The sequence below is a fragment of the Nycticebus coucang genome, chromosome 11 (genome assembly GCF_027406575.1).
Source record: "Nycticebus coucang isolate mNycCou1 chromosome 11, mNycCou1.pri, whole genome shotgun sequence".
NCBI lineage: Eukaryota > Metazoa > Chordata > Mammalia > Primates > Lorisidae > Nycticebus > Nycticebus coucang.
The window spans coordinates 83,376,278-83,399,775 of NC_069790.1; the positions used below are offsets into that span (position 1 = coordinate 83,376,278).

General features: G+C 35.7%; 1 protein-coding gene across 6 annotated transcripts in view; it reads right to left on the bottom strand.

Annotated features, from left to right (window-relative positions):
* The window catches only part of IMMP2L (inner mitochondrial membrane peptidase subunit 2), a 980,841-nt gene that overhangs the window by 940,649 nt on the left and 16,694 nt on the right, over window positions 1-23,498 (bottom strand). For 2 of the 6 annotated variants that reach the window (XM_053609139.1, XM_053609138.1), the window contains exon 3: window positions 8,434-8,498. The exons of the other annotated variants lie outside the window; for them this stretch is intronic. The gene's annotated coding sequence lies outside the window, so the exon portion shown is untranslated. The remainder of the gene's footprint in view (window positions 1-8,433; window positions 8,499-23,498) is intronic. 6 annotated transcript variants of the gene reach the window in all.

Below are 23,498 nucleotides of genomic sequence, written 5' to 3' on the forward strand. Positions count from 1 at the left end.
TCATTTCATTTTGAAGGAAACTTTCCTTTTGAAGACACATAAAGGAGAGAGTAACAATGTAATGAGGAACACAAAGATTTCTAAGCCTGATAAAGCAAAAGAATTCTCTAGAATTGTCACTGTAGGACAATCGCTTTCAAGCTTTTTTGACAATGTACCACATGAAGAAATACCCACTCATACACACACATACACAAATGAACACATATACACATACATACCTCACAGCAAGAAATAAAAAGTTCCATAAAACAATACTTATCCTTACTATATAATAGGTTATAATTATAGTCTAGTATATTTCATTTTTCAAAAGAAACTGCTAGTTTCAAATCACTAAATTAATTATTATGACCCACTAAATGTTCTTAACCTGCAGATTTATGTAGACATACCTAAAAATACCCCAATCAAAAACTGGACATGCACATGCAGAATGAAATTTAACCTTTATCTCTCACCATATACAAAAATTAACTAAAAATAGAGACAAATATAAGCTTCAAAACTATGAAAATACTATAAGAAAAGATAGAGGAAATACTTCACGAAATGAGTTAGCAAAAATGTTTTGGATAAGACCTTAAAACATAGGCAAAAAAAGCAAAAGTAGACAAATGTAATTATATCAAACTAAAAAGTTTCTCCACATCAAAGGAACCATCAACATAGTGAAAGGGCAACTTACAGAATGAGAGACAATATTCACAAACTACGCTTCTGATAATATATGAAAGGAACCCAAACAACTCAATAGCAAAAAGAGAACCTCATTTTAAAAATGGGCAAAAGACCTAAGCAGACATTGCTCAAAAGAAAACATAAAAATGGCCAACAGCTATATGAAAAAATGCTCAACATCAGTAATTATCAAGAAATGCAAATCAAAATCACAATGAGACATCATCTCACCCCAGTTACAATGGCCATTATCAAAAGGTAACAAGCATTGGCAAAGATGTGGAGAAAAGGAAACCTTTATACACTGTTGGTGGAAATGTAAATTAGGACAGCTGTTATGGACTATTGTATGGAGGGTCCTCAAACAATTTAAAATAGAACATATGACCTAGCATTCCTACTTCTGGATACATATCCAAAGGAATTGAAATCAGTATGTCAAAGAGATATCTGTACTTCCATGTTATCACAACACTATTAACAACAGCCAAGATATCGAATCAACCTAAGTGTACATAAATAAATAAATTTAAAATGTGATATACAGACACACATGGAATACTATTCAACCACAAGAAAATTAAATCCTCCCATTTATGACACTCTAGATAAATCTGAAGGTCATGTGAAATAAGCTAGGCATAGAAAAACAAATATTGCATGATTTCACTCATATGTGGAATCTAAAATAGTTGCACTCATAAAAGTTGAGAGTAGAATGGTAGATTATCCCTAGGATGGTTATGGAGTAGAGAAGGATGGGGAAATACTAGCAAAAGGATTTTTTGTTGTTGTTGTTGAGGGTTGGCTAGAGTTGGGTTCGAACCTGCCACCCTTGGTATATGGGGCCAGCGCCCTAGCCACTGAGCCACAGACACCACCCAGCAAAAGGATCTTAGTTACAGCTAGATGGAAGGAATAAATTTAAGATATCTATTGTACAGCAAGGTGAACATAGTCAATATATTGTATTCTTTAAAAATGTAAAGAGTGGATGTTATGTGTTCTCATTGCATAAATGATAACTATATAACGCATTTTTTAGTTAGCTAGATTTAACTATTCCTCAATGTATACATATCTCAAAACATCACATTGCATGTGATAAAAACATACAATGTTATCATCCACTTTTATTTTTATTTCATTTATTTTTTAAATGTTTAATATATTACAGGAAAATGACGGATAATAACCTGAATTGGTTAATTCTTAGCGACCTACTGCAACTGACATCAGTGACGGTTACATGTATGCTTGATAAGGAATAAAGACCAATGACCCTTTTTTAACAGCTTTATCAATATATATTATACATAACATAATATTCACCCAAACCCTTTTATATTTAACCAAAATAAATGAAACTACAGACTAACTTTAGGAAAAAAGCAATTTAAAAACATGCTTTCATTCAAACTCATCTAGCAACTATAATCATAACTTAAATTGTTCATGAGTTCACACATCTGGTACCCAAGAAATGTGTATAGGCCAAAGTACTAAATGTTTCAGTGATCAGCCTTCACCACTGCACTCCTAAAAGAGTAAAGCTGTTTGACATGTTTCATTCATTCATACTCAGCTTTAACATCAATCCTTTAGTAAAACTAATTTCTCCTCAATGACATCTTTCACCTAGAATCAAAACACCTTTACTAAATGCTTTTATATATCTCCACGAGAGATTTAATATACTTTCTCAATGGACTATTTTGTAAAGGTCCCATTTATCATCTTCTACATGATTTGATAAAAGAAGAATAACTTCCGCAAATTTAGCAAATCAGTACCTTCAAGATGCAAAAGATGTTCCTCAACATTAGATTTCATTAGGTCAGTCTCTTTTAACACACTTCCGACCACAAGTTTAAAAAGTTAAACATCATTCTTATAGTAAATTTAAAATTTCAATGACTTCTATGTCTTCACCTGTAATGTTTTCCAAAATATAAACAAATTAATATCATGTATCTGAATCCGGAGATAATTTAAGAATTGCTCCCATGTATATAGAAAAAAATTTAGGCAGTATGTAGAAGAGAAAGGAAAAAGTAAATAATCAACTGTTCATTTACCAGTTTGATAGGTTCAAATTTATTCAAGTGGTCCACACTTATGTTTAAGTCATGTACTACATACAACTCCCAGATAATGACTCTAGGGTAGTGTTGCCCAAGTTTGCCTTGACTGATACGCTTAATAATGAAAATCCGCACCCAGGCTGAGACCTCCAAAAACAAACTCTTCAGGTGATTCCCTTAAGCAACTTTAGAAAATGCTGATCTTTGGATGTTTAAAGGTAGATGTTTGTTCACTCTGTCAGGCTTATTATTGTCTCAAAATGAAAAGGGGGAAAAGCTAGGAAAGAATTATCACCCTGAATGTTTGCCTCCTTAATAAATTAAGAAAGAAAGTATCTGAAGACAAACCTTAAACAGAAAATAACTACCACCAGATCCTGCTTTCTAACCTCCGACTGGTTCCATCACAAAGTGACTTCCATGTGACTATTTTCCCCTGCTAAGGCATATCAATCATCCATCCATCATGTACTCACTCATTTATCCCCTGGCCCATTCAATCTTGCAACCAACATTTGCTAAGGGTCTTCCACAAGCATTGTGGAAGCATCAAGAAATCATACATGAGTGAACAAATCCAGTCAGCCCCTGATCTCATTCAGTTTTTACAAACCACTATAGAATGATAAATCAGAAAATTACATAAATACACATAAAATTAAGATGTGCTAGGTGCTGTAAGAGAGATACATACAGAACCACAGAAGGTCCCTAAAGAACGGACTAAACTAAAAGATGAGAATTGGTTGCCTAGATAAAGGATCGTGGAGTAAGGAAGGGCATTCCAGAGAGTGGCCACATCACATGCAAAGTCCCTGGGGCAGAAGTGACCATGTTGTGATCAACCAACTAAAGAGATGCTGGCCAAAGCACAGAGAAAATGGGAGAGCACAGTGGGACATGAACTGAAGGAGGCAACATAAATGCCAGAGTGGCTAGGTTTTGTGACCAATGAGAAACATTTGAAATGTTCTAAGAACACATCTACATTCTGAATTGACCATTCTAGCTAACTGACTAGATAGGGCAAGAATGGATCTAACGAGACCAGATTATTCTAGCAGTACAGTGCAAAAAACAATACTACGCTGGACTAGGATGATAATGGAGGTAGACTAAAATAGGCAATTTAATCATCTGGGTGAGAGACGATGATGACATAGTGTGAAGTATTAGGAACAACAGTGTGAGAACTGATTGGAGTAATGGCATGTTTTGAAGATTTATAGTTCCAGTATAAGACAAAGAGAAGTATCAAAATTGACCTCTGAAATATTTTAATGTGAGGACATGGAGGATCATCAATTGAGATAGGGACGATTTCAAACGAAGAAAGTTTGAGGCAATAGTCATTGATTTCTATTAACATTAAAAAGATAAGGAAAATGAATACTGAGAGATGATCACAAATGCTAATGATAAGCTGAGTGAAATAATTTGCTGCAAATATGACAGTCAAGGGACTAATTTAAAAGGAATTTATATAAAAGAATAAGACAAAAAATTATCCCAATCAAAAATTGTGCACATGATACCAATATACAATTCACAGAAAAGCAAAATTAAAAGGTAAAATAATAATTTTCAAAATTAAATAAAAAATAATTTTGTCAAAGTGTTGTAAAAAGAAAAAAAAAATAAAATAAAATAGGCAATTTAAAGATATATATTTTGGATGTTAAACTGATAGGATCTGAAAATAGATGGACAATAGTAGGGGAAGGAAGTCTCAGGAGGCAGTGGTGACCTGTTAAAATACTGTCATTTTGTCATTCTCTTGAATTACCAAAGTACTAAAAGCATGCTGATAATTCCATTCCTCTAACTTTTACTCAGCGAACAAGATGTGTTCCCTGCTTTGAATCAGTTACAATGTACCAAGGAAGACTGCCCTTAAATAAGTATTTCTAATGGATAAGCATGAGAAGGGGACAATGGCCCTGAAGCATGAGAAAATGGAGGAAAGGAGTGTATTCATCAGAAAATAATCAGGGAAAGTCTTCCCCAAGCCCCCCAAAATGGCCTTTGAGGTAAGACCTGAGCATTTCAGGCAAAAGGAATAGCATATATTAAGGCCTGGGGAAAATAAAATGTGACTATTTAAAAAACTAAAAGAAGTTTAGTTTGGATGAAGTATATACAAAATGTATTGTATGAATTTCTACTTCAGTAACCACTCATTTATTGAGTTCAAAGCAACCAATGCCAAGTAATGGGTGAGTATACAAAATAATACAATTGAAAAGTTCTAACTAAACAACACTTGACATTTTCTATGTAAATTTATATATACATATAAAAGCACTTTAAATGGAATGGAATGTTGTTTGTATTGTTTTAATTGTTGAATAAACACCCATACTCCACTTGTATAATTATTAAAGTATAAAGAAGGAAAAAAGCAGCACCAAAATGCTAATTGTGGTGAATTCTAGACATTAAGAATGGAAATAACCATTTTCTTCTTTGAACGTTTGTGGGTTTCTAACATTTAAAAAAGAAAGATGGTCCCTGTTCTAAGAAGTCCCTTTGATACACAGTTAATATGGGTAACACTAGTCTATTCTCCTTCCCACCACAATAAACGAACCACATCTTCTTAGTCCCATCTCTCTGGTGTTCTAGTAAAACAAAATACAATGAGTAAAATTATTCCCAATTTATTCAGCAATCAATATACATAACTGACTACAATTCTTTTTTTTTTTTTTTTTTTTTTTTTTTTGAGATAGTCTTACTTGGTCATCACGGTAAAGTGCCATGGCGTCATAGCTCACAACAACCTCAAACTCTTGGGGTCAAGTGATTCTCCTGACTCAGCCACCCAAGAAGCTGGATCTACAGGTGCCCGCCACAACAACCAGCTATTTTTAGAGATGAGGTCTCTCTCTGGCTCAGGCTGTTCCTGAACCTGTGAGCTCACGCAATCCACCAGCCTTGGCCTCCAAGAGTGCTAGGATTACAGGCATGAAATACCATGCTCAACTGACTGCAATATTTTTATGTAACCAGTGCAGGCTATGAAGAAATACCACATAATTTTTTAAAACTTCTTGAGAGTTCTATCAAATATTCATTACTTTTATTCTGAAAGCCACAGAATGAAAGCACGTGCTCCCTTTGCTGTTCATCCTGTCCTGCATGCAAGGACCTTCCCAAAACAGCTGGGGATTTCTGCAGAATAGAAACTGGGAGGACTTTCAAATATCATACCACAGCTATCCCAGTTCTAAGGTAGCATTTATGATTAAAATGTAAATTAGGGGGGAAAAGACATTAACATAAGCTACATTAAATTCACATTCCCAGAATTTTGAGCCTCCTCCCTCTTTACTCATCATGCTGTCCTATAAACTCCTACTCCATTCAGGCACTGGAACTCACTGAGAGTCAGAAGCCCAGAGGCATGTTTCTCACCCAGCCCATAACTAACCCTGTGACTTTGAACAAGTCACTTTCTGGCCTCGGTTTTCTCATCTGTAACAAAAAGGGGGTTTGAGTTCATTTCTGAGGTCCTTTCTAAGACCAGAATCTTTTATTTCTATAATTTTAATTGTTTTTTAAGTCTTTCTCCAAGAGTTTAGCAGATACTAAGACAAGCATTCAGGTTATTATTAACTCAGCTCAATCCCATTACTAGGTATCTAACCAGGAGGGAAAAAATCATTTTATCATAAGGAAATTTTCACCAAATTGTTTATCACTGCTCAATTTACAATCATCAAGATGTGGAAACAACCTAAATGCCCATCAACCCATGAATAGATTAATAAACTGTGGTATATATATCCCCTGGAATATTATTTGGCCTTAAAAAAGATAGAGGCTTCACATCTTTTATATTAACCTGGATGGAGTTGGAAAACATTCTTCTTAGTAAAGTATCACAAGTATAGAAAAGCAAGTCTCCAGTGTACTCAATCCTGACATGAAGTCAGTAGATGAACAAATACATGCCCACACAAGAGAAAAACCCTATTAATTCCAGTTAGGGGAAAAGGGGAGAAAATAGAGGGGAGAAGGGAGGGGGAGTGATGTGCTTTCACCTCCTGGATGACGGGCACAACTACAATAGGCATTTTATCTAACAAACCCAAACAATGTAACCTAATCACTTGTAACCTCATATTAATCTGAAATTTAAAAAGAAAAGAAAATATACACGTATGAAGTTTCCTTTCTTTGAAGCTTTTTTAAGCATTGAAAAGAAATGAGTTACTTTTTTATTAAACAACTAGTTAAAAGGGGCAGCAGACAAGAAGCTGGATCCAATGCAAATCATGTAAAGGAACATTTTAACTACAGACAAGGCTCTGAAAGCCACTACTCTTTCACTTCTCACTTCCACAACTCCACTACTGACAAGAGCATCGTCACCATCCTCTGCACAACAAAGTCAGGGCAAGTAGTTTTCAACTGTGAGACCATAGAGGGTTGTGTGGGAGGTGTGCCAACCTGACAGTGTGCAGATCCTGCTCCACACTAAGAAAGCCAGGGAAAAATAAAAGCTATTCTGCAAACAACATATTATACAGGCAGCTGCTATTTTCAGAGGCTCAAAAGAAAAGGCTCAGTTCAAGCCCTGGCCTGCCCGAATTGTGAAGGATATCTATATCTCATAATAATAAAACACTGTTCAAAGCTTCCAACTATAACTTAAATACTAAAGAAGCCATACATCAATGAAGAAACAAACATTACATGTCTATGCAAAGTCATATCAAATAAAAATTTAAAAGTTCTATGGCATTCATACTTTGGTTAATATATTTCCTTGTCTTTATAAATTGCCAAAGAATCATTCAGATGATCTAGTCTTTTGTTCACTCCTTAAATGTTTAAAACCACCTAATAAGCACCTAGTATTTGCTTCCTCTGTGAAAATTTCCTTTAAGCAATAATAACAAGGTGCTAAAATCAACCCTGGCAAAGAGGGAATAATTTTTATCAGTTACCTCATTTTTCTAGCAACTATGAAAGTCATTTAGGTTCAAAACATTGCTCCTGAGAAAATTAGTATTTAAGTAGTAAGCACACATGGTTCATTGCTGAAGTACTTAAGCTGGTAATATTTTTAAATAAGCTTTCAAAATCAGTTAAAATCATATTCACCACTTGGTAGCACCTACAAGTTAAAGTTTCCTGCGAATACTGACCTCAGCCACACAACATCCCACACTGTAAACTCCTCTCCTTCTCAGAACAACTTGAAGCTTGATCATGCATGAATTCACTCTTAAAAATCAATCTTACAAAGTCACCAATCACTCATAGGTAGCAACCAGGTGGATACATCCACCACAAGTCATCCTAATTATAAAAACTATTTAAAAGCTGTGTGGGAGGTTTGAAGGTAAGAGGAAAATAATTTTATAAAGCTGAATCTTACGTAAAATGTAACCTTTCAATCATCATAATAAGCCTACACACTTGGATAAGAAAATCAAGATTTTATTTATAAAGAGGAAACTATCAAATTTTGAAAATCAGAGCATACAAAAGCAAGAATCCAAGCCAATCTGACAGGCAATTTCTGAATCATCCAATACATGTATACCTACAATGTATAAGGGAACTGTGCAAAGATATTAATATACCGAATAGAATAAGGCTAGCATGGTCCTTGCTTGTGTGCAGCTTACATTTTCTTTCTTCCAACATTAAGTACCTCTTTTGTGTTAGGCTCTATGTTAAGACACCAGACTGAGCAAGCCACAGTTCCTCCCCAGGGACCTGTAACAAGATCACAAGAAACAAGTAGATGATCACATAAAATCATGCCACTCTCTTCCATGGATCCTTCCAGTAACCTCTGATAACAATAATATGGCTCTGCAAACAGAATCTAAATATGTGAGAAACCAGGAGTCATTTAGATATATTCAGACTATAATACAAAGGAAAAAAGAATAACAAGTGGTGAACTGGAATAATTCTGGTTCTATGGAAGCAAATCTGGTGAAGTAACCTACAGAAGCAAATTCAAAAAAAAATTTTTTTTAGGACTATCTTGTTCCTTTCACATTATAAATAATATGTCATCAATAAACACTTAGCACTCTGTAGATTGTGAATGGCAGTATCTAACTCTTTATCTTTTTAACTTGTCTGACTTAGCAGTTCTCACATGAAAATTCTCAGAAAGGATGACAATAGCCAACAAGAAAAATAAGAGAGAGAGAAAAGAATGAAAGAAAGAAACCAGCCAAAAATAATAAAAGGGGAAATGTGATGAGGTAAGGCATAAAGTGAATCATGTTCTAGCAAAGATAACCTATAACAAAGCCAATTCTGGTACAATGATGAAGCTAACGGCCCTCTCCATCTTGATAAAACTGCTCCTTCAATATAGATAATTCTAACTCTTTATTGGTAAACTGATAAGCACCTGGATAGAAAGAGAAGGGAGATTAAATTTTATATATTCAATTTTAAGTCAGCAACATTTTAAAACAAATGAATTTCAAAGCCATACTCTACTAAAACAGATATAAAAAGAAGTACCACCAGGTTAACATGTAGGATACAGAAATCCAAAAAGGCTTTCTGAAGTTGTAGCAAGGACTCCTTCAATCTGCAAACATCATACAATTATGCACACCCTTTCCTCTATCTCAGTGGAAGAACAGGCCACATCCTATCTGAGGTGAGTCTAGGAGTGCCCTAAGAAGCAGTATCAACAAAGAGAGTAAGTTATATAATACGGCTCTGCAAACAGAATACAGAATATTAATATGGCTCTACAAACAGTGAAAAGCTGGTGGACTTTGAATCTAAGAGACTACAATTCAAATCACTCAATCAATCATGCAACTTTGCACAAAACTGCTTCATCTCACCAAGTCAAATGTTTTCATCTGTGACACCTCGCAGGGTTTTTGGAGGTTCAGAATGCTCACATTTTTTAAGCAAGCATTTGTATGAAGAAAAAATAAAACACCAAACCACAGGGTATCCTAGAGGTCACCCCTAAAGTTGCCATACAAAAGGAAAACGGAAAATCTTAACTAAATGAACCTTTATTTACAAAATACTCATTACAAAATTTTACAAAGAGATGGCCACCATGTAGAGAATATTTTGTAAATAAAGGTACAGTTGGGCGGCACCTGTGGCTCAGTGAGTAGGGCACCGGCCCCATATACTAAGGGTGGCGGGTTTGGCGGGTTTGAACCCGGTCCCAGCCAAACTGCAACTAAAAAATAGCCAGGTGTTGTGGTGGGCGACTATAGTCCCAGCTACTCGGGAGGCTGAGGCAAGAGAATCGCCTAAGCCCAAGAGCTGGAGGTTGCTGTGAACTGTGACACCACAGCACTCTACCGAGGGCGACAAAGCAAAACTCTGTCTCTAAAAATATAACAAATTAAAAAAATAAAGGTACACTTAGCTACAATTTCTCATTTTCCCTATGTATTGGCAACCTTTGGGATACTATGTACTATCTGAATACATTATATGTAATGTCTTAGAAGAACAATGGCGTGATCAAATAAAAATTCTTGTTCTTTAGATAAAAGCACTAGCCATGTCTAAAGAAGAGGACTAGCAATAACAAATCAAAAAAGGGTAACAGAATTAAGATGTCCGTTATATACAGTAAATAAAATCCAGCCAGGTGATGACACCTGATACATAATCATCTTGTTCTGCACTGACCCTTATCCTGTTCTAAGATTTGATTGGCCTGGTCAGTGGCTTGACCAATTAACAAGAATATGTTCGAACCGTACTCAATGTGTTTTACTTTTTAAAAAAGTAAAATAAAAGGAAATATATGACTTAATGCCAGAAATGGACCATAGGTATTAATTATATAATGGTCATTGGGGAGGGGGAAATAAAAGATAAGGTGAGATTGCAAGAAAAAATTCAAGATGAGAAAAGCTGGAAAGAAAAAAAGTGAATTAAAATGCAGGTGGTGGATTTAAGAAATTCATTATATGGCTCAGGGCCTATAGCACAATGGTTACATCAATGGCCACATGTACTATGGGTGGCCAGTTGGAACCCAGCCCGAGCCAGCTGAGCAATGACAACTGCAACAAAAAAATAGCCAGGTGTTGTAGTGGGTGCCTGTAGTCCCAGCTACTTGGGAGACTAAGGCAAGAGAACCGCTTAAGCCCAAGAGTTTGAGGTTACTGTGAGCTGTGATGTCATAGCACTCTACCAAGGGCAACATAATGAGACTCTGTCTCAAAAAAAATAGAATGTTCACTATAAAATTCTTAGAACTTTTCTGTATGTTTAAAATTTTTCATTAAAATGTTGGAAATAAAAGAAGGATAAATTACATTTGGCAAATCTCTCAGACAGAAGGAAAATATAAGAGTACAGGAATATGTGGCCTAAGATAGTGAGAATGCTGGCCAGACTTAGGAACAGGACAAATAAATACTAAGGAAAGAAAGGAATAAGATTGATTTTATAAATTTTTTGATTTGCTTTATTTTTTTTTCCTTAGCAATATGGAAATCTTCATGACTCCAATATTTTTGAAAACCAAAAATTCATAACAATACATAAGGCCTCTCTAAGAAACGGATCAGGCTATACTAATCCTATAAATAATCCTTATGCTATAACTCCAAACAGATGACATTTGACAACACTAAGATCCCACTCAAATTTGTTATTAAAATGCCATCAATTCTGAAAAAATAGTTTACCATAAAAAGTATTAAGACAGCAAATAGCTTTTCATACAATGAGAAAAATCCTATCAAATGATAACCATTAGCAATGAGAAACTTGGTGAGCTTTAAACCCTAATAAACACAAAACTTGGATTTCAACAGTGTACTCTTTATTTTTTTCCAATTTAATACAAAAGCATAACCATTGTCATTAAGTAGAAGCTAAAGGCAAAGTGGATTCTAAGCTAACAATGTGGCAACTTAAACACATTTGTAAATGAAACAGACCAGGTACTTATCTACAACCCTAACAAAGCAATTAGAAGATGTTGGACTATTTCACCGTAAATCTATTTATTCCTGAAGCAATAACATTTCGGATTAGTAGGACAATATATTTCTAGTATCAAGAATACTAACTGAGTAGCTAAGAAGAAAATACATCCTCATTTACCATTTAGCTGTGTGCAAAATTGGCTTTAAAAAATTAAGAAAGCCCATAAACAGAAAAAGCATTCTTCTCAAAAATAATCTCAAAAAGCCTTCAAGAATCAAAACAAAGAAATCGGAGAGAGGGGAAATAAGAAAAAAATATTAATATTTATAACCTGAATAATGAAAGGCACAAAATAAACGAGAAGAATATTAGCGAGCATCAAATAATAACATGAGCAATGGGGAGAAGTCACGATTATTGACAGCAGTATTTGAAGCACCATCATCCACATATTAGCTTTGCTGCTCCTTACCTACTTTGCTACCTCACATTTTTTACCTTATATCATCTAACACTGTTTCATGTTTGTCTTAGCTACTTTTCACAGCAACCCTACTTCTGTCCTATTTTCGAATAGTAAAATAGGCTCTAATTAGGATTCACAGTAAATACAATTAAAAAAAATTTTAAAGAACATAATTTCAGAGTCTCATCCTGAAAATCAAAATCCTATTCTGACCCCTACCCTTCCCACCTCAAATATTTTGTTTACCAGAATACAAATGCCTGTAAGTAAAAATAACATATCAATTCAAATTCACACCAACAACATGGCTTTTCCCTCTAATCAAGGTTGGAAATAATGAATAGGAGGGTATTTCAAAACAAACCAAGCCCAGGAAACCTCAAAGGAACAAAGATGGAAAGATGAGGTCACCCAAAAGTAGGACTAAAAAGTACAATTTAACCAGCAAAGGCCAACCCAGTGACTATAACTTCTCTGGGTAGTAGTTACAGAGTAACCGGAAGGAAGTCCAGGGATTAATATGAGTCTCTGGTGAGTATTACAGCATATGGAGACAAGATGTTTAGATTGTCCCCCACACTTAAATGCTTTGCTTTAATTTTTACATACTTGCCTATAAATCAGAAGATTTTTTTTTAAGATACCTATGAATGCAATGGCCTTTAAGTTACTATGTACCTGCCAATCAAAACATGCAAATTCACTCATGGAAGCATAAAATAGTATATGAAAAATTTTTTTAATGCTGTAAGCAGGCATCTACAATGAAATCCAACAATCCCTACTACATAATTTCAAAGAAGCATGAGAAGTTGGGGAAATAAAGCAACCTAAAATATTACCAGATTATCATATTATTTTCGTATATCTTAGATACTTGATCAGTAAAAACCAATGGCTGTATCCGACACTCCCTCACTTTGATATTAGACTCTTTGAATCAAAGAGTGTGATATTACCACAGAAGTAGACAGAAGGGAGCTGTGGTGGCTTCAAAACATGTACAAACTCTTTAATAGGCACATACTTTAAAACATGGAGCCCTAATTTCTCTCCCCTTGTGGGAGTGGGGTCAGAATTAGCGACTTGCTTTAACAAGAAGAATATGGCATAAGTAATGGTATGTGACTTCTGAGACTAGCTGTAAAATGAATAGCTTCTTCTAGGCTCTTTCTCCTTTCTCTACTACCTGTAGGCAAGCTTTCCTGCCCTGTCATAGGACAAGCAGCCTCAGCAACAGTCCAGGTGGAGAGGAACTGAGCTGATAGCCAGCACCTATTCCCCAGCCGGGTGAGTGACCCACCTTTAAGGCAATTCACTGGCCTCAGGCGAGCCTCCTGTCAACTATAGGTGGAATTGAAATCATAATTTCAGCCTTAAAAGAAACCCTGAACCAGAACTGGGTGTAGAGCACAGCTGCTCCTAAATTTCTGATGACCCAAGGAAACTCTGGGAGATAATAAATGTTTTAAGACACTGAGTTTGGGAGCAATTTGTTTTGTAGAAATAACTAACACAATATCGAACCCACAAAAATACCCAAAGACACAAAGAAACTTGGTATAGGGCAGCACATATGGCTCAGTGAGTAGGGCGCCGGCCCCATATACCAAGGGTGGCGGGTTCAAACCCGGCCCCAGCAAAACTACAACAAAAAAAATAGCTGGGCATTGTGGCAGGTGCCTGTAGTCCCAGCTACTCAGGAGGCTGAGGCAAGAGAATTGCCTAACCCAGAGCTGGAGGTTGCTATGAGCTGTAACACCATGGCACTCTACCAAAAGTGACAAAGTGAGACTCTGCCTCTAAAAAAAAAAAAAAAAGAAAGAAAGAAACTTGGTATATGATAAAGTTGATATTCACACTGGGAGGAGAAAGAGTTGAATTAACAAATTATGTTAGGGCAGCACCTGTGGCTCAAAGGAGTAGGGCTCTGGCCCCATATGCCAGAGGTAGCGGGTTCAAGCCCAGCCCCAGCCAAAAAAAAAACTGGAAAAAAAAATTTTTTTTTGTTAAAGCAAGTAGGCACAATTAGGAAAAGTAAAAAGAAACCAAAGCTGATTATTTAATTCATTATAAGCATTATAAGAAAATAAATTCTAGATAAGTAAAACAGTCAATGTAATTAATAAAAATATTCAAATCATAAAGAAAAATAAATGCAAACAGTCTTTTAAGGGTAGAAAGATGGCCCTTCTGAACATTTTATTATACAAACCCAAAAAGCATGAAAGAAAAGTACTAATGGATTTCACTACATAAAATTCAAAGCATACCATAAATAAGGTTAAAATATAGTGAGTATGAAATTTTAAAATTGCAATATATATTAACCACAAAGGGTCAGTAATGCTGAAATTATACAATTTTTATAAGAAAAGAGACAAAACTTATAAGAGAATATGGAGTAAAATGCAAATGAAACAAAATAAGGATACTATATAAAAAGATGCTCAATCACACTAATAAAATGAACCTAAGTCAAAACAAAATATCCTTTTTTAAGCCTATCAAACTTGCACAGGTTTAAACAGTACCCACCAAGTGAAAATAGAACCTCTCACACTCTTCTGCGAGTGTAAATGGGTGCAACCTTTCTTGAATATGATACAGCAATAAAAACCAGTATGTTACGTTCAGGTGAATACACCATCTGATGTGAGGTGCAAAGATATGATCAAGGATTTTCAATACACCATTATTTATAATAGTGGAAAACTGGTATCAAATGAAACACAAAGATATTGTCCCCTGTGTTTAAAATAAAATTAATAGATCAACACGCTGGAGCACATTTTTAACTGATAAAATTGTTCTGTGTTAGAAGTGGATGACTTTAAGGATCTACATCAAAAGAAGAAAACCAGGTTTAAGACTAAGATTGATTGTGATGCTGGGTACAAGTGCCGGTAGGAATTTAATGGTGCTCCTGGTTTTATTATGATTACTTCTTTTTAAGGTCTGTTTACAAAATTCCACTGGTTTCAAAATCTATCACTACTCCTATTTTCTTTGTAAGCTCTATAATTTTTAGGGCACAATTTTGCATAATTAAAGATTTTCAGGAATGCATATATGTTATTAATAGCAGAAATGCCTCTACTCTTTTAAATAAAATACAATGAGGTAGAGAATCATTCCAAGGAAAGAGAAACTTTATACTTCAGTGCTAGCTTTTAATGAGAGCTATTAAATGTGGGTCAAAATTATCCCACTTATTTTCTTGATTTCCATCACACTTTTTTATTTATGTGGGTGTATATATATATTTACACAAGTTTTTACCCCACTTAAAATCTAAACAAGACAAGTAATTAAATAGTCATAACTATGGGAGGAGGGACAAATCTAATTAACAACTCAACATAGCAGTTGATTATAAACCCTACAGTTGGAGGTGAGAAATGCAAATCATGATGGAAACAATTCTGAAACAATTGTAGGATTGAGCAAATAAGTAAAGACATTAGTTGGGAGCAGTGTGCTGACTGTTAGGAAAAGGAAGATACAGACATACAAGCAGACGTCAAAGAAGAATGGTCTGGGGCTCTAGAAATACAGACACCGGCATGGCAAGGAGTACATCTAGAACCCAGCACTCAGGTTCTAATACCATTCCTCCCTATAAGGAACCAGGGCTCTGCAGAGAAAGGGTTCATTCCAGGGCTGGGGTAGGCAAGGCATGAGTCCGAAACATCTTTCTATGCCACCAAGTAAAGGAGTACTCAGAAAAATAAGGGAAGTATATCAAAAGGACACAAGATCACCAGGCATGGTGGCTCATGCCTGTAATCCCAGTGCTCTGGGAGGCAGAGGTGGAAGACTCACTTAGCTCAGGAGTTCGAGACCAGCCTGAACAAGAGCAAGACTCCAAGACTCCCCTTCTACTCAAAATAGAAAAAACATTAGCTGGCTCTGTGGTAGGCACCCATAGTCCTCCCACTTGGGATGCTCAGGCAAGAGGATCGCTTGAACCCAAGAGCTGGAGGTTGCTGTGAGCTATGATGACACCAGAGCACTCTACCCATGGAGACAGAGTAAGACTCTGTCTCCAAAAAAAAAAGGACACAGGATCCAGGATCTTGCCACGTGATCCCATTGGCTAAATATGAGGAAATTTGATCACCTAAAACAATCAATATAAACCATTGAAAAACAGTTTTGAATTTGATTTTTTTCTAAATTTGACCTATTTTAAAATATAGGCATTTAAGTTCAAAAGGCAAATTAGGTAGCTAAGTAATATACCATAAAAACTTTATAAACTGTTCAGTTAATGCAAATATTATTTTAAAATAAGTTCCCTTTATAACCATTCTCAAAACAATGTTAAAAAAAGAAGTTTCCAGCCGGGCATGGTGGCTCATGCCTATAATCTTACCACTTTGGGAGGCCAAGCCAGGAAGATTGCTTGAAGCAAAGAGCTCAAGACCAACCTGAGCAAGAGCAAGACCCTGTCTTAAAAAAAAAGAAAACAAAAAGAAAGAAATACTAAGTTCCGTTCTGGGCAGCACCTGTAGAGCAGTGGGTAAGGGCGCTGGCCATATACACTGAGGCTGTGGGTTCGAACCCAGCCAAGGCCAGCTAAAACAACTAAAACAACAGTGACAACTACAACAACAAAAAATAGCCAGGCATTGTGGCAGGCACCTTTAGTCACAGCTACTTGGGAAGCTGAAGCAAGAGAATCACTTAAGCCCAAGAGTTTGATGGGCGGCGCCTGTGGCTCAGTGGGTAGGGTGCCGGCCCCATATACCAAGGGTGATGAGTTCAAACCCAGCCCCAGCCAAACTGCAACAAAAAATAGCTGGGCGTTGTGGCAGGCACCTGTGGTCCCAGCTACTCACAATGCTGAGGCAAAAGAATCGCCTAAGCCTCAGCATTCTACTGAGGGTGATAAAGTGAGACTCTGTCTCTACAAAAAAAAAGCAAAAAAAGAGTTTGAGGTTGCTGAGCTGTGATGCCACAGGACTCTACCCAGGGCAACAGCTTGAGACTCTGTCTCAAAAAACAAAAAAAAAGTTTCCTTCCAAGCACAAAGAAAACTATTGTTTTTTTCTACACTAATTTCCAAAAACGTAAGTGTTGAGCTAAGTTTGTTTTCCACTGTTTCTTGATTACTATTAAAATATCTGTTAATTAAATTTTGATTCCAATAGTAAAACAAAAGCTTATGAATGCAAAAACTATTTAAAATGTCCAACGGTTTATCAATTAACATTAGTACTAGCATACAATGATTAACCTTGTGGGTTAAGAAACAGCTGAAGTTGAAATTATCTGAGTATAGGACATGTTAGAAGGAGCAGAGAAATCATGGGAAAAAAAGAATTAAATTACTATCTCTTTCTTTGGTATTTACTCCTTTCACATCAATTAACATCTATTGAACGTGCTATCTGCCAGATATCATACTAGTTTCTATACTGAAAGAATGTAGACATATCTGTGTAGTATCTATAAAGATATTGAAAACTATGCAGTGTTCTTTTAAATTATGCCAGCCTTGTGAAAAGGTACAGAGGCCCATTAAAAACATGAAGAAAGATAGATTTTATAAAGAAGAGAGACAATTGGAAATGTCATGGAAAGACAAACCATACAGTATTCTATACTCTCTGGTCCTTCTACTTTCAGAAAATGACTGTAATATCCAAACAGCTGCCCGAAGGTGAACATGGTAATTAGCCAAAGTATCTCTCATGAAAAAACACAAATCATTCTTTCTCCTGTTTGAAATCCTTCAATAACTCCCCACTGCCCATAGCATAATATAAAGCTGCTTAGATTTAGCATACAAGGCTAATTATGATCAGATCACCCAGTGTTACCATTCCTACTTTCTTCAGTACAACATGCTCCAACCAAACTCGGCTCCACCCAATTTCTAGAATGTGCCAGGCTTTTACTTACCTCTGGGCCCTTACTCATGCTCTCCCTTCTGTCTACATCAATCTTCCCACCTTTCTTTGCCTTGGTCTTATGCATTCTTCATGTTAGATCAGATGTCACTCTACTGAGACATCTACCCCTATCTCTCCAAGACTGAATTAGACACCTTTCTTCTGTGTATCCATAACATTCTGTTCTTACACCCGATTTTCTCAGACTTCCCCCCAATCAGCTGGGAGTTCTTTTCAGGTGTACTTCAGAACCTTGCATGAAAGTGTTCAACTTTCAGTAGTTTTACTGAAGAAATTAATAAATCACTTCTAATAATTTATTACTAAATATAATTTGTAAAATTATTTTGGTAAGATAATCTCATAATTTCCTGTCCATATAAACTATGTCTATTGGGAATCTATGTTCTGGAGGCACAGATTAAGAGAAAAGTATTCCCAACCACATGGAACAAATAATGCATATATGTATGCACACACAAATGACTATCTCCATCTTTCATCTGAGTTTTACTTCACAATTGAAGATATTTATGAAGAAAGTGATTTTTAAGTGAAATTAAGAGGTCAGAGAAGTAAGTTTGCAAACTCATCCTAGAAAAAAGTATAACATACCTCACTGCTGAACACTGCTACAGTCACCTTCAAGGAACTCCCATTGGTCATCTGAAGACCGTAAGTGATATTCAGTAATGATATATGTAACACTTTTTCTAGGATGTGTTCATAAAATTAATTGTCTGACCTCATATACAAATACACACATGTGTATACAGTTAATATAAATCATAGCATAACCCTGGTCCAAGACAATAAAGATGGGTAGGTAGGATCAAGTAATTTTCATAACCCATACACCTATAAGGCACTAAGAATTTTTTTGAATTAACAGCTTATTTTTTGGAAGTGTTTAGTTTTTTTCTTCTTAAAATAAGTGATGCTTGGGCAGTGCCTGTGGCTCAAGGAGTAGGGCGCTGGTCCCATATGCCGGAGGTGGTGGGTTCAAACCCAGCCCCAGCCAAAAAATAAAAATAAAAAAATAAAAAATAAGTGATGCTTTTCACTCTGTATTCCAAGGTATCCTAAGGGTTCCCTGAAGGCTCAAGGGCCAGGGTGAGCAGGCACTAAGAGAAAAGAGCTCTGCGCCCCAACTCCCCTGGCTCAATCAGAGCCACTCTGCTTTTATCTGTTGGTTTCCTTATGATTTTCTTTTTTAAAAAAAATGGAATTCAAAGCAAGATTTTCTTTGAATGAGGATTCACTACATTAAAATAAGAAGAAAAGAGAAAGGTTAAAAACTACTGCCTTAAAGAATCAGCAATGACTAGAGGTTTGCCCTACATTCAAGCCTTAACGTATTTCATATTTCCTGGTTAGACTAAATTCAACTCTGTCAGGTTTATAAGCCCTTATTTGTGCTAAAATGAGAAATACAGTTTGAATTCTGAAATATCCAGGGAGAGGAAAAAGAACATGGGTTTTGAGAAGTACATTTATTCTCTGATGCAGCTATTTCTAAATTGATTTATCTTATTATATTTAATGGCATTATTTATGTACCAATCTTCAAGTTAATGATTCATAACACAGAACACCAAAATCATCTAATTGAACAACAGAAGCCCACTGTAAATGCCAGCTGCTGCTAAGTTTCATATACTATAGACAAATATCCCATTTCACTGTAATAATTTCTTGGTAGAAAGATCACCTTAAATGGAAAGATCCACCAAAGTCACATTTAACTAGCAATTTTAACTATTTTGCCAAGAAGGAACAGAAGGGGCACAGGGTTACTGAAACCTAGGGATACTCCATCATGCAATATCCAGAAGGCCAGTGCAGAGAATTTGATCTGCTAGTGAACACACTGAGGAGTGATAAGTGGAAATGGGATTCCCTCCAGAGAAATCTTCTGCCAACCTGTGCAAAATAATACAAGAATGTGAAATTTTGGACTCGCATTAAATTTGGACTCATAGAAACACTTGCAATCAAGTCCTAGTTGTATAATTTAACAAGTTTGGTGAAACAAAAACCTTTAGAGCTGAACACATAAAACTATTCTAAGATCCATGAGCTGAGAAGAAACAAACCTAATTTTCACCTGCTCTGAGAAACATACATGACCGCTCTAACCCACAATGCTCTCTTCCTTCTCCCAACTCCTCTGGCATTCACTAGCCACACCCTCATTCGGCAGCCAAGATTGTCAATTGACATTTTTACAGGTCTGGCCGTTCTCCCCAACTAGACAGTAAATTCCTAAAAGGCAACAACAATGTCTCACTTGTTCCTCTATTGCCTAAATTCTTAGAATTGTGGTAAGCATTTGAAGGTGCTAAATAAATGTATCTTGACTGCTTTTTCATTGTAGATATTGTTTATATTATTACCCATGTACCATGCTGATAAAAAATCAGTTTCATATGGTTTTGTCAGATACTCCATTCCTGTAAATGGCAGCAAGGAGAGTAAGGGAGAAAATGAGTGGCCAGATCAGCTGAATTGAAAGCCGTGCAAGCCATCAGATAACCTGCACAGTGCCTCCCTCCACGCACGTGTCAGTCCCAAAGAACCAGGTGCCCACCTAGTTCTAGGGCTAAATCTCTGGAGACATGGATTCAAGTCCTCACTATGCCAATGAGCCAAAAATGTGTCTATTTGAGCAGACAACCTCTAAAGTTCTACCTCCAACTGAGCTATATTTCTATGAGTCTAACTTCAGGTCTTTACATTCCATATCAGTATTTCTCTCCCTCTTAATACTAAAATTACCTATCTTCCATGATGTGGCCCATCATCATCATCATCATCATGCTTTGCTCCAAGACCACTTCTCAGTTCTGCTGCAAGAGTGTACCTGTTCTCATTTAATAAATACCTGCCAAGTGGCTAGTAGAGTTACATGGGAAAATACATACATTTAGGGAAGCTTCTAGTATATTCAAGCTTTCAGGAGCAAAGATAAAGAATGACTTCATTTGCAAATAAGAACCAATAATAGTAAATAAAACTAATTATTTTTATACTGGTCATAAGATGAAGAAGTTTTCACCTTCATCAACAGCTTAGTGACCCTGAGAATAATCCCTTGATCTCTCCCATTTTATGAGAAACTTATTTTTATTGTCTCATTAACATCACTAGTGTGGAAACTGCTGTGACAGTAAATGGCTTAGAAAAATAATCCAGTAACAATTTTGATAAATTCTAGAGGATATATGAGCCAGGAAAAAAAAGTATATGAGCCATACAGAAACTAGAAGTAACTTAAATTACTATATCAGTTTTGAATAATGAAGTTTTTCAGAATCTATAAGGTCTGTTCTGCAAAACAGACTAGGTATATCACCCAAAGACCTTTCCCTAGCCAACTAATTTGTCATCCAAGTAATTAAAAAGAAAAATGGCAATTTCACTTCTTCAAACATGTCAAGCAAAAACAGCCACAATAAAATTACAGACGAAAGGGCAGTTGTAAAATTTTAGATGTGGGTAACAGAATCCTTCAGGAGATATTCAAAAAGTTATTTTTCTGTGGCCAAAATTATACCAAAATTAAAAAGGACCTAACAATTTTTGACTAGTGGTATAACAACATTTTGTTTCATTTTAACAGAATGATTAGCCATTCTCAAATTAGTCATAATTACCCTTCCACAAATAACGATTAAATCTACAGTCTCTAAAGAAAGTATTAGGAAAAGAAAGAAAACTGTAAATAACAATTTTACTATAAAACCAATAAAATAAAAATTTCAGTCTAGTAAAGACTATTCAATTTGTGTTGTCAAAAGTATTATATATCATTGTATTAAAAACAGTAAAATAAACAAAGGTTTTCCTAATGACTTACCTCAATTTTTTGCATAAACCCCATTTCTATCCCCATTTTAAGATATTAACTGATCCTTTGAGTGCTTAAGGAATCTTAGGGTGGTACAGATAGTAAATAGCAGAGCTGAATTGAGATTACTTGATCCCATACCTGTGTATTTAAGTGCTATGTGATGCTCTCTCCCAGTTATCCACCACTCCAAATAAAACACAGGGTAGAATGAGTTATTGACTATGTAACTGCTACTACACCATTCAGATATAGCTTATTTAGAAAAGGTGTTGTGAATACACAATTAATTCAATCCACTATGTAAAAGGTAAATGCTCAAGTCTCATTAAAACAAGGATGGGGTAGAAAAGTAAGAAAAGACAAAGTCTACATGCAACATCAATTAATAGAAAAACATAATTAGATTTGTCTCTACACTTAACAAGTACTAAAGGCCCTTATTATCCTGCTGTCTTTTCAGCACTCTCAATAGCCTCCTGAAATTTCACTGCTGAAACAAAAGATGAAAGATATGTGCATACCAAAACATTGTGCCCTTTTGCAATTCCCCTTCTACATTTATTACCTAGATCTGTAAACACTCAACTAGTAGCTAAACCAATTCAACTGTATATATAAAATCCAAAATTGGAAATGCCACAAAATCAACATGACCTTTCAAGTATAACATTTCCCACAATTGTTTAGTTAATACTAGAAAAACATTTTACAGTGTTTAAAGCATAATCTTCATGTGTGATATTTTCAGCAAACATAAAAGCAAATATAGAACAAAGTACTTAAAAATAAGCCACATTTTTAAGCTAAAACTGCAACTAATTTTAAACTACTACTTTTTCTGCAGTAGTTCATCACCTGTGTATTAAACATGCACAACTGTATTTCAAACTTGAAGCTGATGTAACCACCACCACACCACCCTAGTCACCTCCTCCAACTGGTAAAGCTTGCTAGTATAGCAAGCTGCCCATCAATTTATCCAGACTAGTTTGCCTGAGAACAAAAACATGTTGGGCAAAGGGCTAGGATAATCCCTGTAAGCTAACAAGAGTACTTTTGATTAATTCTAAAGTACTGCTTCAACAGCGTGTTTTCTATTTTTTTTTTTTTTTTTTTGAGACAGAGTCTCAAGCTGTCACCCTGGGTAGTGCAGTGACGTCACAGCTCACCAAGTTCAAATTCTTAGGCTTAAGCAATCCTCTTGCCTCAGCCTCCCAACTAGTTGGGACTACAGGCGCCCACCACAACGCCTGGCTATTTTTTGGTTATAGTTGTCATTGTTGTTTGGTGGGCTTGGGCTAGATTCAAACCCACCAGCTCCGGTGTATGTGGCTGGCACCCTAGCTACAGGCACCAAGCCAACAGCGTGTTTATAAAAAATAATCAGATTCTACAGTCAAAAATACCTTAAACAAAGATAAAAATTAAACATTCAATAATATTACTACAAAATTAAATGTTTTATGACAGCAAATGTATAGTCTTTATATCTTCAGATCTGATCATGTATTTGTTAAAAACAAAAGATACGTAAATCAATACAAAAAGAATGTCAAACTTTCCAACAAAAAATCACACTTAAGATAAACCAGCCCTCACAATTC